The sequence below is a fragment of the Nicotiana attenuata genome, chromosome 10, assembly GCF_001879085.1.
Source record: "Nicotiana attenuata strain UT chromosome 10, NIATTr2, whole genome shotgun sequence".
Taxonomy (NCBI): domain Eukaryota; kingdom Viridiplantae; phylum Streptophyta; class Magnoliopsida; order Solanales; family Solanaceae; genus Nicotiana; species Nicotiana attenuata.
The window spans coordinates 811,520-828,494 of record NC_031998.1 but is presented as its reverse complement, the minus strand read 5'-3'; positions in this window follow the sequence as shown (position 1 = coordinate 828,494).

The window sequence follows — 16,975 nt, the reverse complement described above, 5'->3', positions numbered from 1 at the left end:
ACTAAGACCATCATTTCTCATCGAATTCAAGCCTAAGTTCTTTAAAAACTTCCGAAATACGCATTCGATCAAAAACCCAACCAAATCACCTCCGAATGACCTGAAATTTTGCACACACATCCCAAATCACATAACGAAGCTACAACAACTCTTGGAATTCCATTCCGACCCTCGGATCAAAATCTCACCTATCAACCGGAATTCGCCAAAATACTAACTTCGCCAATTCAAGCCTAATTCTACACCGGACCTCCAAAATCACTTCCCGTCACACTCCTAAGTCACAAATCATCCCCCGAAGCTATCCGAAACACCGGAATTCATATCCGAGCCCTCGAACTCATAAGTCAACATCCGGTTGACTTTTCCAACCCAAACCTTCCTTAAAGGGACTAAGTGCCTCATTTTCCTACCAAAACCAACCCAAATCAACTCTAACACACCAAATACCGATGATGAAACATGAAGAAGCATAAAATGGGGGAAACGGGGCGGTAACTCATGAGACGACGGGTCGGGTCGTCACATCCTCCCCAACTTAAACAAACGCTCGCCCTCGAGCGTACCCAGAGTTGTCCTAGAAGCCAACCAATAGATGAATGACCTTACCAAGCATATACCCGGGGGTGATCCCACGTCACCCTATCTCGCATAGGTCCGACAACGCATTTTAACTATAATTACACAATCCAATCCCGCCTATAATCATAGAACCACATTCCACTTTCCGAAATCATCCACAAGACCAGAACCTCCCATGTATATTCAGAATAAGCCCGAACCAGCTGTAATAACCCATACCTGCAACCTCAGGTGCAATCATATGATATTCCACATAACCCAAACACTCGAAACGATAACTTCTATTCACAGTAGTTGCCCACAACACCCGAATACCGGTAGAAAACCTCTTAACAACTAAAGTTTCCTTCCAATACTTTTACATATACTGCAACTGATAACTAAAACACGTAGTAAGCCATCACCATTTCTCAGATCAACCATTCATGAAACCACTTCCCCTTTGGCAAATGCTACATCAAATTTCTGAGTCGAAGCTCGATATTATCCTTCCAACATACTGAAATCGAATCTGCTCGTACTCATTAAAGATGCCAACGATCTCGTCTAATCAACACACTACTCTGGTGACATTACACATTAGTACATGACTAAGCCACAACTCGCACAACACGCGCACCAATAAGCAACAGTCCGAACATACCTAAATCATGAAAATGGCTCAAATGAAAGAGCTGTACTTCAAGCCCTCCAGTACCATCACAACACAAAACTGAGAGCCCGCCTCCTATCATAGAGACAGAACACACAAATCTACTTGCAGTATCATACCTCCACTTACCTTCGTCCCAATGCGTGACCTCATCCAGTACGAACCGCTTAGGCAATAAACCACCCCGTACATAATCAAAAGTCTCGTATGATGCCACAAGGTGCTGATAGGCTACCGATTAAATCGCGGTACAAAAAGGAAGACGAACTCTGGAAGGAACTGCCTAGCTCACGCACTAATACATGCTCTCCTTAGAAAATAGGAAGTAAGGCATACAAAAAAATAGCATATAGGAAACTATGCTCAATGTCACACTGTTGCGGCGCGCAACCCGATCCAAATAACACACTCATGGCGGCGTGCCACCCGATCCACACATAACACTCACCTAAGGAGGTGTCCATCGAGCTAAATTACTCATTAATATAAAATACCGAATTTCGGTCACAAGCACGCTAAGTGCATAATACCGTCCCTGAGGGGACATATAGCGCTATAAGCTACCAAAACTCAAGCTCAACTGAGGGGCGATATACAATATGAATATCGAGAGCCATTTTGCTCATAAACATCATTTCTACGTGGATCCTCAACACATAAGCATTTTCTCAAACCGTCTCACAACTCACACGGCGCAGTGTATCACTGCATAAAATATCTGACAACGAAATAACACCCTGACTCCTCCATAAGGAGCGCATCACTGAAATGAACCCGTTTGGCCTGACATAGAGCCCATATTCACATTTGAATCCATCCATCGACCTCAAGCCGATTCTGATCACACTGAACTAGGTTAATTACCTTTCAAAGGTCCCTAACAACTCATCTTCCGCTCGTAACACATAAGAACATCCATCAAAGTCGGAGGAATCATCCGTAGTCCACAACTCAATAGACTGAGTGCCCTCCGGGCATCAATTCAACGATATTAACACAACCTTCATACTTGGTTCAAGTCTTCAATCAATCAAGTAACTAACTGCCATACTTACACCCCCTTTTTGTGGGACACCCTCCCACAACCTACCATTACGATAACTGGGTCGTACCTCCAAACCATTGGCCGCACTAACGCTGAAAAGCGATCAAGAATTATTAACCAGGGTGCAAAGCCTTTTCACAAAACATCGTTCTCAGGTTAATCTGAAGACAATACCGATTTACCTTAAACGTCGAGACTTCTTCCCTGCTCATCCGAGCTCGTGACATCCTTGTCTATACCTACTTGTTACCTCTATCTTCACTTCAAATTCCATACCACTCATTGCACCCAACATGCCAACATACGATAGGACACGCTTTTCTTCACAGCTTCGGAACCATTATTAGATTAACACTTTATCATATAAAACTTTCCATTTAATTGATTTCAGGAGAACCATAGCAACACACAAGTGAATTCTCATAACCGTAGAATATGCAAATCTCTAAGTAGTGGTCTAACCCACCATAACCCTTTCGGGATCCGCCTACACGTAACAGGCCCATAACAATGGAGTACTCTTGAATAACATCAATTACGATGGACGACAGGCCTCACCTGTACCGCCACAAATCACACGCGTAACTTGATCATGCTGAAGGAATTGATCTCTACCACCAATATGCCATCAGATATATGGCTAACCAATCCATCTTCTTTCGACTTACCCTGATTCCTTAGGAATAATGGTAACTGCATTCAACATATAACACCATCCATCTGCACTCATCCCGAGTGACTTTGAATCACGAGACCATGCTGTCTCACATCCCACGAACCATTTCGTACCTTCCAACTGCTACCTCGCAAGTCAAAACATCATAAAATATTCTACGAATTCCGAGCCATTACCTGCACCTTCCTGATAGTGCTACATAGAAGCCCCTAATTGATATAGAAAAATTACACATCTTGACCTCTCCCAATGGAGACTCAGTTTCTACTCACATATACTAATTTAAGATACCCAATTGTCATATGTAGAATATCGACCACATTAGTACCATTCTCGAGAGTCATTTACTCTATTTAACTACATTTAGCCTGATCAAATGAACAGCACCACCCGTGCCTCGTTAGCACTCTGACACCGCAAGATATGACCTCATCCCAATACAAACAAACATCTTCCTGCTCCATGCACCGAGCATTCTTTACCAACAACAGCTTAAGATATCCTGTGATTCTCACACATCTACGAAGCACCATATAACCTTTGTCAAAATTTTGCTTCACTCGTGCCATCCTCGGCTCAATTTCCGCAACCAGAACTGATTCGCCAGCATGCCTCAAATCGGAACCAACATAGCACATAACCGTACAATTAGCTAATCAATAGCAAACTCCCCAACTTGGCTCGAAGCCATAGATCAAAACACTCCCAACAACTCATAACGCACATACTCTATTGCTGCCTTATTACCATAGTGAGATTAAACTCAATCCTCATAAGCTTGTGGAAACACAAATCATCTAGAAATTTTTAACTCTTCTGCGAATCTCGTATTCACTCACCCAATAGTTAAGCCCACTCTCTAGGCAATCCAATTTAGATGTCAACACATTTTCTTCACTTGTAAATGAGATCTTCTAATAGATAACATAAGGATCACACAACTTTAGAACACTCCGCAGGAGATGACCCACCTGCTCTGCCTGCAACTACCATTTCTGTATACTTTCCACCGTCCTAAACTGTACGCAGTCGCTTAGTCTTCCTGAGTCTGAACTCATACCGCAACATGAAATTTTTACTTCACTCTCAACTGGAAACATGAAAAGATTCTCCACGCGCCCATAACTCAGAACTATACCTCGAATCACGATGGAAATTCAAACACCTAATAGTTCTTCTATCATCCAATAGACCTTCCTCATCGCTTCCAAGTCACTTAGATACATCTAGCAGTACTAACATACTCATCATATAGCTATCCAGCCGCCACTTCCACTAATAGGCACAATCTCACACAATCAGCACCTCGGTGCTCAAGCCATAGGCGAAGATCCGGCCTCAAGTCCTCCAGACTGGCCCAACATCAACTCACAAAGATCCCATCTCGCCCCTCGGTCGGGGAAACACAAGCCATCAAGGCACATCTGACACTGAGCGCTCGTTCGCGCATACGAACACGTGGAAGGAATTTCAAGAGTTACTTTTCAAGCTGAATCAAGGACGCACGATAAGAATTCAAGAATGTGAAGTTTTCCTAAAGGTTCTGCAGCCTCCCGAGGATAAGTACAAACGTCTCCATACCGATCCACGAGACTCTACTAAACCAGCTCATGACTCGCGAGACCAAGTAACCTAGGCTCTGATACCAACTTCTCACGACCCCAACCCCGATCGTGATGGCGCCCAACACACTGCTAGGCAAGCCCGACCAATTCAACAACCTTAACCCTATTTATACAGCTCATGATTCAATTAACACAAATAATTACTAAGTCATAATACTGAAACTCTGAAATATAGTTAAAACATGCGGAAAACCCAAGTAGAAATACTACTACACAACCCGAAGAATCCGGTGTCACAAGTCTGAGCCTCTAATACATGAGTATCAACCTACTACATATCGTTCTCTAGAAATGCGGAAATAAAGCAAATAAGATAGAAGGAAGATCAGGACTGCGAACGTCAAATGCAGCTACCTTGAAACTTCCAGATATGATGCTAGGCAGAGAAGTCCTCACACAGCCTCAGGTGTACCTGGATTTGCATTTGGTATTTCTTATCCTCAGACTTTATTTATATTTATTACTTTCTAGGTTGGAAGTACTCACAATACTCCCTGCACCTTGTGTGCAGATCCAGGTACACCACAGGGTGAGTGAGGATTTGTTTAGCTGAGCAGCAGTATCCGGGAGTATCGAGATAGCTGCATGGCTTTCGCAGCCTTGATCTCTCCCATCTATCTTTATCCTTTTGTTCGCATTTTTCCTAGAGAGACTTGTGATAGGTGAATATTCTGTATTAGAGGCTCATGTTCGTGACACCAGATTCTGTGGGCTGATTAGTATTTTTATTTTGGGGTTTCGAATGTTAGAAATTATTTCAGAAATTCCGCATTTAATTTGGTATTTTAGTTGTGAATATTTATTTATCCTATGTGATTAATCGATCAAGGTTGTCTTAATGGTCGGGCTTGCCTAGCAGTGTGTTGGGCGCCATCACGACCGGGGTTGGGTCGTGACACTTGATAAGCTGCATCTGAGGATTTTTGCCTATAATGCCTACTAGCTTGATTTCCATGAGGTGATCGAATATCAAACCTGAAAAACCTTCAACTTCATGAGATTCTGGAGCAACAACTGCGGTATTATCCACCTAAGAAAGATAAAAAAATCATACTTTCGAATTTATTAAGGATCTGAGGTATAAGAAAGCAACTAAATAAGGAGGCGAAAGGAAAGAATGAAATGATTAAGAACCTTGATTTCCAAATATTGTAAATATGGGATCTAATCAAGTAAAGATTAGAATTTAGGCTCGGTATATGTAAAATCAAAACAAAAGGATGGTGATGCTGCTATGGACACTGAGACCACATAGGGAGTCTTCTCTACTCTTTCCCTTCCTTGAGTTTTATTTTGTTAAGCATTGGGGACAATCCTTATTCTTATTTGGGGAGGGGGGGTGGAGTTTATTTTGATTTAATGACATTTGGCCTGTAATAACTTGATAACATTTTCTTTTCCTTTTTATTTATGTACATATTCTTCTCTCTCTATTGATTTATATATTCGCTTTCCCTTTCTTAGTTTGTATACTCATTTATGCTTTCAGTAGTTTATTCTATAGTTTTTTTTGTTTTGTGTTCTTAGTAGTCAATGTTTAGTTAAATAGCTTATTATTTTACTTTACAAGCTTCTTTTTAATATAGTAGCCTTTTTTCATGTTTTAAGTGATTAATAAGCCTTTGGTTTTCTTAATACCACGGTTCTTTTTGAAGGTGATTTTTGTGTGAACCGGGTGGCTCTTCCCAACGATGGATGGCGTGACAACCTTCTTATGGGATTGAGTCCGTTTTTTATGTTTTAGTAAAAGTAGTAGTAATAGTGAATAAGAGGACCTAATTGAGTTGAACTAGAAGAGTCGAGCATGCTTCACTTGGTACCAACACACTTAACTACGTGCTTATGATTAAAAATAAGTTCATGGAATAAAATAGCTCTACTTAGTGACCTTTTGACTCTTGTGTTGACTTAAGCAATCATCGAGTGGTTTAGTTGAACCTATAGTAATTTTCAATCTTGAATATGATTGTTGTGGGCCCTACACTCTATCCTCTTTAATAATCCAGCTGTGTGAGAAGTGAGATTTTTATTGCAAGTCCAAGTACCCGTGCGAATGGTCTACAACTTGCCCAGAATGTGTTTCTAGGCGAAATTCTAAGTTTTGCTTGGCTTGAAAAGTGATTGTAAGTTCTCCTTGACCCGCTTGAAATTTTTCATGTCCCACCAATGTTGCTATCCCTAGTTAACCCATTTTAGCCTAAGACCTTTCTCATTGGATAACCACGTTACAATCCTTTACCCATTTGTAGTGACCCTCTTTTGGCACCCAAGCTTTCCTTTATAGTATTGAAAAACAATCGGCCTCTTGTGTTAAGAGCTTTCCTTAACACTATTGAGAAACAAGCGTCTGGTATGGACATTAAATATTGATCTGTTTCTTGTGCTTTCATAGGGTATTCGTTTGAGGCAAGCTGTTTTGGAGAAGGTTCAGGCAATTCAACTTCAAACTATCTCGTACATTGAGGAAAAAGGTCCTTCAGAGGTTGAAGATATTGACAAGAAAAATGTGGAGCTTGAATTGCGACTTGAACAATTAGATCAAGAAGCCGATGCTTTGCAACAACGTGCCAAATACAGTGAAAACGTGATCAACACGCTTATAGTAATTAATCTAATAAAGAAGGCCCTGGCGATATTGCGATAGCCACGTGTTTCTGCAACTATGAATACCCATGACAAGCAAATAAAACTAATTAAAGCTGGTATGTATTGAAAAACCAAAGTTGTCCCAAACCCCAAATCAGATTTTAAGGAAAGCATTACTACTATTTTAGGAATAAGAATTCATTACAATGTACCCGTCCCGTCAACCTAGATCCCAGATATAGCCCTGTTGGCCCAAGATCAGTTGAAGTTTTGAAGAATGACAAACGAACTCAGTGAAGGACCAGGTTCATCTAAGGAGACACAATTGTTATGGCCCATACACATGAGATGCACGTGAAGAAGATAAGTCCTTGAGATCAAGCAGCAATATCTTGATGAATATCCTCTGAACTGATCGAAAAGATTGCATATAGGATAAGGAGTTGAAGTCTCCTTATGAAAAGAGAATTACATCCGGATCAAGAATATGGATTAGGAGTTAGAGTTGTTCTTGGACTCGAATTGTCAAAGGATCCACAATTCGAGTTCTTATCAAACTCTGATTACTAACTCTATAAATATAACGATTGTTCTCTTTTACAGGTGAATGCACATAAGCAGAAGTTAAGCATATTTGAGAGCAAAAAGATCAAGTCTGATTTGCAAGCAACATATGCGAGATACAAGTGTGCACGTCTGAAGCTACATGAACTAAGATAGAAGAACCAGTTTCATCATTGTGTTTATTCTAAGTCTAGTTCAATTGTAGTAGGTTTTCATATTGTACCTTTCAGCTTTCTTAGAAGCAATTGTATTAGGTACTGAGTATTCAAGTTAGAGTTAACTTGAAAGTGTCGCAACAGTTGAGGCTGTGTGCTACACTGGGATTAGAGTTAATCCTTAGGTTTACAAAGAGTTTTGTAAATGCAGCTTTTGGCTCAGTGATTTTAGTGGAGTTTGGGAAAATCCTACTGAGTAGTAGGTCGTGGTTTTTTCACTTTTTGAGCCAGGTGTTTTCCACGTAAAAATCTCTGTGCACTTTACTTTCAGTATTTATTATTCCGCAAACTGCTGTAGTTAGAACACTTAGAAGAACCAGGTTCTTCTAACGCGAAAATTAGGTACCACACAAATCACCCCCACTCTTGTGTGATATTGACATTTATAACATCAAGCCCAAAAGCCTTTGTGGTGATCTTTTACTTCTTCTGCTTCTCCTAGTTGGCCAGATTCTTGCATTTTCGAACAACCCAATATCCTCTTTGAGCCCAAATTCCTCACCCATCATGACATTTTATGTACAATTTTTTAGGCCATCTATTATACATAGCAAGTTTGATGAATAAAAATGCTTACATCATTTCTTCAGCCATGATAGATGCTTCATCGTTACGACCCGATCATGTTCGACTTTTCTTTCTTTCTCTATTTTATGAAATGGTTATATGTGTACTCATATATAAAGTTGTATAGGGTCAAAATCGGGTATGCTCGATTTTATGGGCTGGAAGAGTCGCTTCAAGCTCGAGTTCAGAATGGACCGAGCTCGAACCTTATGGACCGAGCTGGCGCCCGATGACGGAGTACAAGGCTCGAAAAACGAAGTACGTGATGAGCACCGAGGCCGAGTATGACCAACCCGAAGATGATGCCGTTATGGGTTTGTAACATAAAGAGCAAGATTCCTGCAACGTCCCTAAGATCACAGCGTAAATTGCGGAATAGATTTGTACGAGTTTTGTACGGATTCGTACTAGGCGGTTAGACAACTGTCCCAATAAGATTCCCTACTAAAAATGGAAATGTACCTTGTAAAGGACTCCCCTATTATATAAAGGAGAGTCCATTCATTTGTAAGACAATCAATCATTGGCAAAAGAATATACATTCTTACTTTCTTGCTCATTACTCATCAGAATTGTCTTTTAACTTTATTGTTCTCACTGGCCTACCTCGAGGCCACCTTAGCTCGAGGTCGAGACTTTCTTGCACACTGGTTTGATTCTACTTACTTCCTTATTCTATACGCTTGATTTCTTGATTATCAGTTAGTATTGGACTAAATCACGTATCTTTAAGACCTCAATACAAATTTAATTGTTACTCGGATTTTAGGGGTAAACAGTTTGGCGTCTACCGTGGGGCTAAAGATAATAGTGATTGTTTCAGTGCTGATTTTGATAACACACGTTATTTTCACACTTGTTCTTGTCAAAGATTCTTTGTTTTCAGGTTAAAACATGTCAAACTCACAGAACGTGCCCGTACATGGTGATGACGGTCTTGGATTTCACGGGGAAAATGATAACATAATCGCCCCGGGAGTTGGGGTGCCACCGATTAATGCTAGGGAAGTGCCTACTGCTGACCCAGTCGATGTCAGTTTGCACATTGCGCTAAACGCAGATTTAGGTGCGGACCCCTAAGGGAGTGTGCGCAGGGAAGGCCGAACTGGTGGCCAAGGAACTCAGGGCGTAGGAGATGGGGGAGTTACTCTCCAGGTGATATTCGAGATGTTGTAGGCCCAACAGGCCGCTATTGCTCAGCTTTAGAGTCAACACAGAACTCCGAGTGTGGTCGAGCCGGAAGCCACTCACCGTACCGAGCCAGTGCAGAAAAGATCAAATGGTAGCGGATCAGGGGTTGATCCTACAATTATGAAGATGCTCGAGGAGCTCACCAAAAGAATTGAGTTAGGAAAAAAGAAAATCGAAGATAATGACAAAAAAGTGGAAACATACAATTCCCGAGTTGATCAAATACCAGGGGCACCCCCGATCTTAAAGGGTTTGGATTCAAAAAAGTTCGTGTAGAAGCCTTTTCCTCAAAGTGCGGCTCCGAAGCCCATCCTAAAGAAGTTCCGTATGCCGGATATCCCGTAATACAATGGAACCACCGATCCTAATGAACATATCACTACATACACATGCGGGATAAAGGGAAATGACTTTGAAGACGATGAGATCGAGTCTGTTTTGTTGAAAAATTTGGGGAAACTCTATCAAAGGGAACAATGATTTGTTATCACAACTTGCCACCGAATTCCATCAATCCATTTGCAATGTTAGTATATTCATTTGTGAAAGCGCAGGTCGGGGCCATAAAAGTCACAACAAGGAAATCGGACGTCTTCAAGATAAGACAAACGGATAACGAAATGTTGAGGGAGTTTGTGTCCCGATTTCAAATGGAACGTATGGAGTTACCACCGGTCTCCGATGATTGGGCCGTTCAAGATTTCACCCAGGGGTTAAACGAGTAGAGTTCGATAGCATCACGACAGTTGAAACAAAATCTAATTGAGTATCCAGCTATAACTTGGGAAGATGTGCACAATTGATATCAATCGAAGATCAGGGTTGAGGACGATCAGTTAGGAGCCCCTTCGGGTTCAGTTCACCCAAACAGGTTAGTAGTTACAGCCCTGAGGGATACCGATAGAGAACCGAGGTCAAACAGGGAACGATATCAACCATATACTACAGATCGAAGGAACAACGACACGGGACGCAATTCATCCCGGAACGATCGAAAAATGATCGAGGGAAAAATCCTCGGGGACTCATGAGTAAGAACGGTTTTGATAAGCTACCGACCCCGCAGAAGCACCTCGGTTATCGGAGTATAATTTCAGTGTCGATATATCGGGGATCGTCTCAGCTACCGAAAAGATCAAAGACACCAGGTGGCCCAAACCTATACAAATCGATCCTTCTCAGAGAAACCCAAACTTTATGTGTAAATATCATGGTACACATGGACATAAGACTGAAGATTGGAGACAACTGAGGGAGGAGGTAGCTCGATTGTTCAACGAGGGCCATCTTCGAGAGTTCCTTAGTGATCGAGCTAAGAATCATTTCAGAGACAGAGACGCCAATAGAAAAAATGAACAGGAAGAACCACAGCATGTCATTCATATGATCGTTGGAGGGGTCGATATTCCACAAGGGCCTGTGTTCAAACGCACTAAGGTATCGATTACCAGGGAGAAACGGACCCGGGATTATATGCCCGAGGGTTCCTTATCATTCAACGACGAAGAAACGGAAGGCATACTTCAACCACACAATGACGCTATGGTAATTTCTATCTTGTTAAATAAAGTTCAAGTTAAGCATGTTTTAGTGGATCCAGTTAGCTCGGCAAACATCATCCGATCAAGGGTCGTGGAGCAGCTCGACCTACAAGAAGAAATTGTGCCCGCAGCGCGGGTCTTAAACGGCTTCAACATGGCCAACGAAACAACTAAAGGGGAGATTATTCTACCGGTGAACGTGGATGGAACCATTCAAGATACCAGATTCCACGTGATCGAGGGCGACATGAGATACAATGCCCTACTCGGAAGACCCTGGATTCACAACATGAGGGCGATTCCTTCAACCCTTCACCAAATGATGAAATTCCCAACAATGGATGGTGTGAAAACAATTTACGGGGAACAACACGCAGCAAACGAAATGTTTGCAGTCGACGAGGTGATGCCGATACCAGCACCCTCGACCTTAGAAAAATCGAACATCAAAGACAAGTAGATGGCCAAATAGCAATCATCGTCCCCAGCCCCGATCGAGTCGGAGGAACAGGTAATCGAAGAAGAAGAAGAAAAATTCCTTATTCCTCGAACTTTCGTTGTTCCCGAGGAGATAGACGCAACCAAGTCAACGGTCGAGGAGCTGGTACAAGTGATACTAATCGAGTATCTGCCCGAGCTTAAGGTATACCTGGGAACGGGGCTAACCCCCGAACTCAAGAAAAAACTTATTCAATTCCTTATCGATAACATGGATTGTTTTGCTTAGTCCCACTTAGACATGACAGGGATCCTACCGGAGATAACAACACATCGGCTGAGCCTCCACCCCAAGTACAAACTAGTGAAACAAAAGAGAAGGCCCCAGTCCGAGGTGAAGCATGCATTCATAAAGGATGAGGTAACTAAGCTTCTTAAAATAGGATCTATTCGGGAGGTAAAATACCCCGAATGGTTAGCCAATGTAGTTGTAGTCCCTAAAAAAGGGAACAAACTTAGAATGTGCATAGATTCCAAGGATTTGAACAAGGCATGCCCTAAAGACTCTTTTCCACTACCTAACATCGATCGCATGATCGATGCCATGGCTGGCCACGAGATCCTTACCTTTCTCGACGCCTATTCAGGATACAATCAGATTCAGATGAACCCGGAAGACCAGGAGAAGATCTCGTTTATCACCAAGTATGGAGCATATTGTTACAATGTAATGCCCTTCAGGTTAAAAATGTAGGAGCTACATACCAACGCCTAGTTAACAAAATGTTCGAGGAACAGATAGGTAAATCAATGGAAGTTTACATTGACGATATGTTAGTTAAGTCCCTACATGCAGAGGATCATTTGACTCATTTGCAGGAAACATTCAAAATCTTGAGGAAGTACACATGAAAGTTAACCCCGAAAAATGTGCCTTCGGGGTCGGCTCGGGCAAATCCCTCGGCTTCATGGTATCAAATAGGAGAATTGAAATCAACCCCGATAAGATTAAGGCAATCGAGGATATCACCATCGTAGACAGTGTGAAAGTTGTACAAAGGCTACCCGGACGGATAGCTACCTTGGGTCGATTCATTTCGAGGTCGTCAGATCAAAGCCACAGGTTCTTTTCCTTACTCAAAAAGAAAAATGATTTCGCATGGACCCCAGAATGTCAGCAAGCATTGGAGGAATTGAAGCGATACTTATCGAGCCCACCTCTGCTCCACACTCCGGAGGCAGATGAGAAGCTGTACTTATACTTGGCAGTGTCCGAAGTCGCGGTAAGTGGTGTACTAGTTCGAGAAGAGCAAGGTACGCAGTTCCCTATTTATTAGCAACTACCTTATGACAAATTCAACGTACAATACTACAAGGTGCAACATCATCGTAACTTAATACTGCGAAGCGTAACATCACCGTAATGTATTACTGCAGAGGGTAACATCATCGTAATATATTACTGCAGAGCATAACATCAACGTAATACTGCGGAGTGTAACATTATTCCCCCTCTTTGGAACATTCGTCCTCAAATGTTGACTAATGCACTTATCATTTTCATAACTTATATCTTCCGAATACTTTAGAACTTCCCTTGCCATCTAGGCGACTATTCTGTGAATGAGTCCAAAGTAAAAGATTATTTGGAGATTATAAGGATTATGCTATTTCAAACAAGTAATAAGTAAATTCGTGAAAGTGAGAGGGGAAGCAAGTCAAAGAAAACGAATTTTCGTCCAAGTTTGGCATGTTGGGATAAAATACGGCCCGAGTTAAAATACCCGGTAGTTATAGACTAGTACCATACGAGGTACCACATGATCATAATAGTAAGATGTATAAGGTATGTGAAAAGTGAGTAGTATTTTAAGTAAGTGGGAATAATTCTCAATTTTTCGGATAATTAATTAATTACCGGGTAACGGGACATTACTTAATTAATTGGGGATATATTTGGATAAAATCAACCTCCCCACGTGACAGCCCCTCCATTTAAAATGGGTGAATAAGGATCTAAATTGGTTAGGTGGCTTGTAGACTAAGGATCTGAATGTCTTTCAATATCAAAGACTTGGCAAATGTATAATGAAGGTGAAAAACATTAGTGCCATTTCAAACTTTCAGCAAACCTTTCATTTCAAATTCATTTCAAACCTTTCAAGTAAACCTTTCATTTCAAACCTTTCAAGCAAATCCATTTTAAACCTTTCAGTAGGTTCAATTCAAACGCTACAATCAGAAATAAAACGTAGCAGTATTCATCTTGCGAGAAGTTCCTACAGAAGAAAATCCAACGAGAATTTTTAGAATCATAGCAACGTAAAATTTTTGCAGTTCTAAAGGAGTACGGTGCAATCTCTTTCAAGAATATCATACAAATTTTTTTTTCCTACTCCAGGTATGTTAAGGCTATCCCTTGTTTCTTTGGCATGATCCATACAATAAGAACGAAACGTGCAAATGCACAAATTCCATGAATGACTCTATTCATAGAAGTATTAGAGATATCTATGTTCTTGAATTTCCATGTGTCATAATATTTTATCATCTGTTCATGGATCTCAGAAAAATATGAAAGTTGAAAAGAGTTTACTTTATGATATTACTTAAAGGCAAAATGGTCTTATGACATTTCGAAAGATTTTATTAACGTACTTTTCATGCATTGCATTCATGTACATCGACCCGTGACCAGATGGCGTTATATACGCGTATATATGTATGTATATATATGTATATGGGATATGGGAAAGGTTATGGCGTTATATACGCACCACCACCTGATCAGCTGGTATACGATGATGATTTTGCCCACATTGGCCGATATGATATGATGGGATGCCCTCAGAGGCTGATGATGTTATGAAACATGTACCTATGCATGACATGACATTCATACGCATATGCATGACGCTAAAAGTATTTCATGATTTACAGAGTTATCCAGACTTACAGGTTGAGTCAATTACTCTATATTTCTTCCATGTCTATTATGTACTTATTTATGTGCCTTACATACTCGGTACATTATTCGTACTGACGTCCCTTTTGCTTCGGGACGCTGCATTTCATGCTCGCAGGTCCCGATAGACAGGTCGAGAGCCCTCCAAGTAGGCTATCAGCTCAGCGGAAGATGTTGGCGCGCTCCATTTGCTTCGGAGTTGCTTGTTTGGTTGGTATGATTTAGACGTGTATTGTTTGGTATGGCGGGACTCTGTCCCGACCTTTATGACATATATGTACTCTTAGAGGCTTGTAGAGATATGTGACGACCCGGCCAGTCGTCTCATGAGTTACCGCTTCGTTTTTCCCCATTTTTGCTTCTTTATGCTTTGTTTATCCGTGTTATGTGGTATCGGGTTGGTCGGAATGGGAATCCGGAAGTTGCAATAGCTTTGTTATGTCATTCGGGATGTGTGTGCAAAATTTCAGGTCATTTGGACGTGGTTTGGTTGGGTTTTTTATCAAAAGCGGAATGCGAAAGAATTTAGAACCTTAGGCTTGAATTCGATGAGTTTTGGTGATTTTGATGTTGTTTGAGGTGTTTTGAAGATTGGTACAAGTTGGAATAAGGTTTGGGATATGTTTGTACTATTGGTTGAGGTCCCGGGGCCTCGGGGTGATTTCAGATGGTAGACGGGGAGTTTGAAGATTTATTGCAGCTGCAGATTGTGCTGCTTCTGGTATTTCTGCACCTGCGGATAGGGGACCGCAGGTGCGGCGCCGCATATGCGAAAGATGGACCGCAGAAGCGGCTAGAGTGCGTTTGTCGGAAAACCGCAGAAGCGGCTAAGAGGACCGCATCTGCAATGTCGCAGATGCGGAAATTCGGATTTTAGGGAGGACCGCAGATGCGGTGTTCGCGACCGCATAAGCGGTACCGCAGATGCGGAAATGTCTGGACAGAATATAAGTTAGTCCCTACGCGACCATTAAACCCTTTTACACCATTTTTTGAACGGGAAAAGAGCTTTGAGGCGATTTTGAAGAGAGAAAATCATTATTCTTCATTGAGGTAAAGATTCTGGACCTAAAACTCGATTATTTGTGATTAAGGAACAAAATATCAGTGTTTAATTCATGAAAATCAGTAGAAAAAGGTGGAGTTAGGGCTTGAGATTATGAGACCTTCTAGGGATGATTTGGGGGTCAAACGAACTCCGATTTTCGAGTTTTTTTATATGTACGGACTCGTGAGATGATGAAGAACATTTTGATACAAAGTTTGTTCAGTTCCGGGATGCGGGCCCGGGGGTCGGGTTTTGACTAATTTCGGATTTTGTGATGTTTTTTGATCATTTTCGAGTGGGCTTCGTCCATTTAGCATAAATTAATGGTCACGTTCTTATTTTGGTAGATTCGGAGCATCCGGAGATCGATTCAAAGGGAAAAGGCATTGCGAGCTAGATTTCGGGCCGGATTGAGGTGAGTAATGATTTTAAATGCTGTCCTGAGGGTATGAAACCCCGGATTACACAACGTTCGGCTGTATTGAGGTGACGCACACGCTAGATGACGAGCGTGGGATTGTGCACCATTGGGGATTGTGACTTAGTCCATCCCGAATAACTATTTTTCTGTATATTTGATAGCTAATTGTTTGATATTATTATACTTTGGGCTAAATGCCATATTTGGGCTTCGTGTCAACTGTTTGAACCCTTAGGGGATTGTTAATGATATTTTATCCTTGTTTGATTTCATACTTGTGCTCAGTCATGCTATATTTTCACTATTTTCAAAACTCGGCTATGTTATTCTATTTTAAATACATTAAATGATATTTTTAAAGATATTTTCAGTTGAGCTTCATGTTTTACTGATGCCCGAGGGGCTTATGAGATTCTGACTGAGTAAGGCCGAGGGCCTGTATTGTTGGGATACTTTCGGTCGGGTTGCACGCCGCAGCAGTGATATATTGATTATACTAATGAGGCCGAGGGCCTGAGATTGTACGCCACGAGGTGGCTTGAGATTGATATGAGGCCGAGAGCCTGTTTATGATGCCACGAGATGGCTTGATTATGCGCTTGGGCCGTAAGGGATAGCTCCCGGAGTCTGTACACCCCTAGTGAGCGCGGGTACCCATTATGACATGAGATATAGCCCGAGGGGCTGGTATTGTTCTGTGATATTGCTCGAGGGGCTGAATCTATTGTTGTTATTGAGCCTGAGGGGCAGTTCATATGTGTTTATCTTTTCTAGTTGTTTTTCCTATATATTGTTGGCTGCTTAAAAGGTGTGTATGAGATTTCACTGCTTAGTTATATTTATTGATTTTGTTATGCCC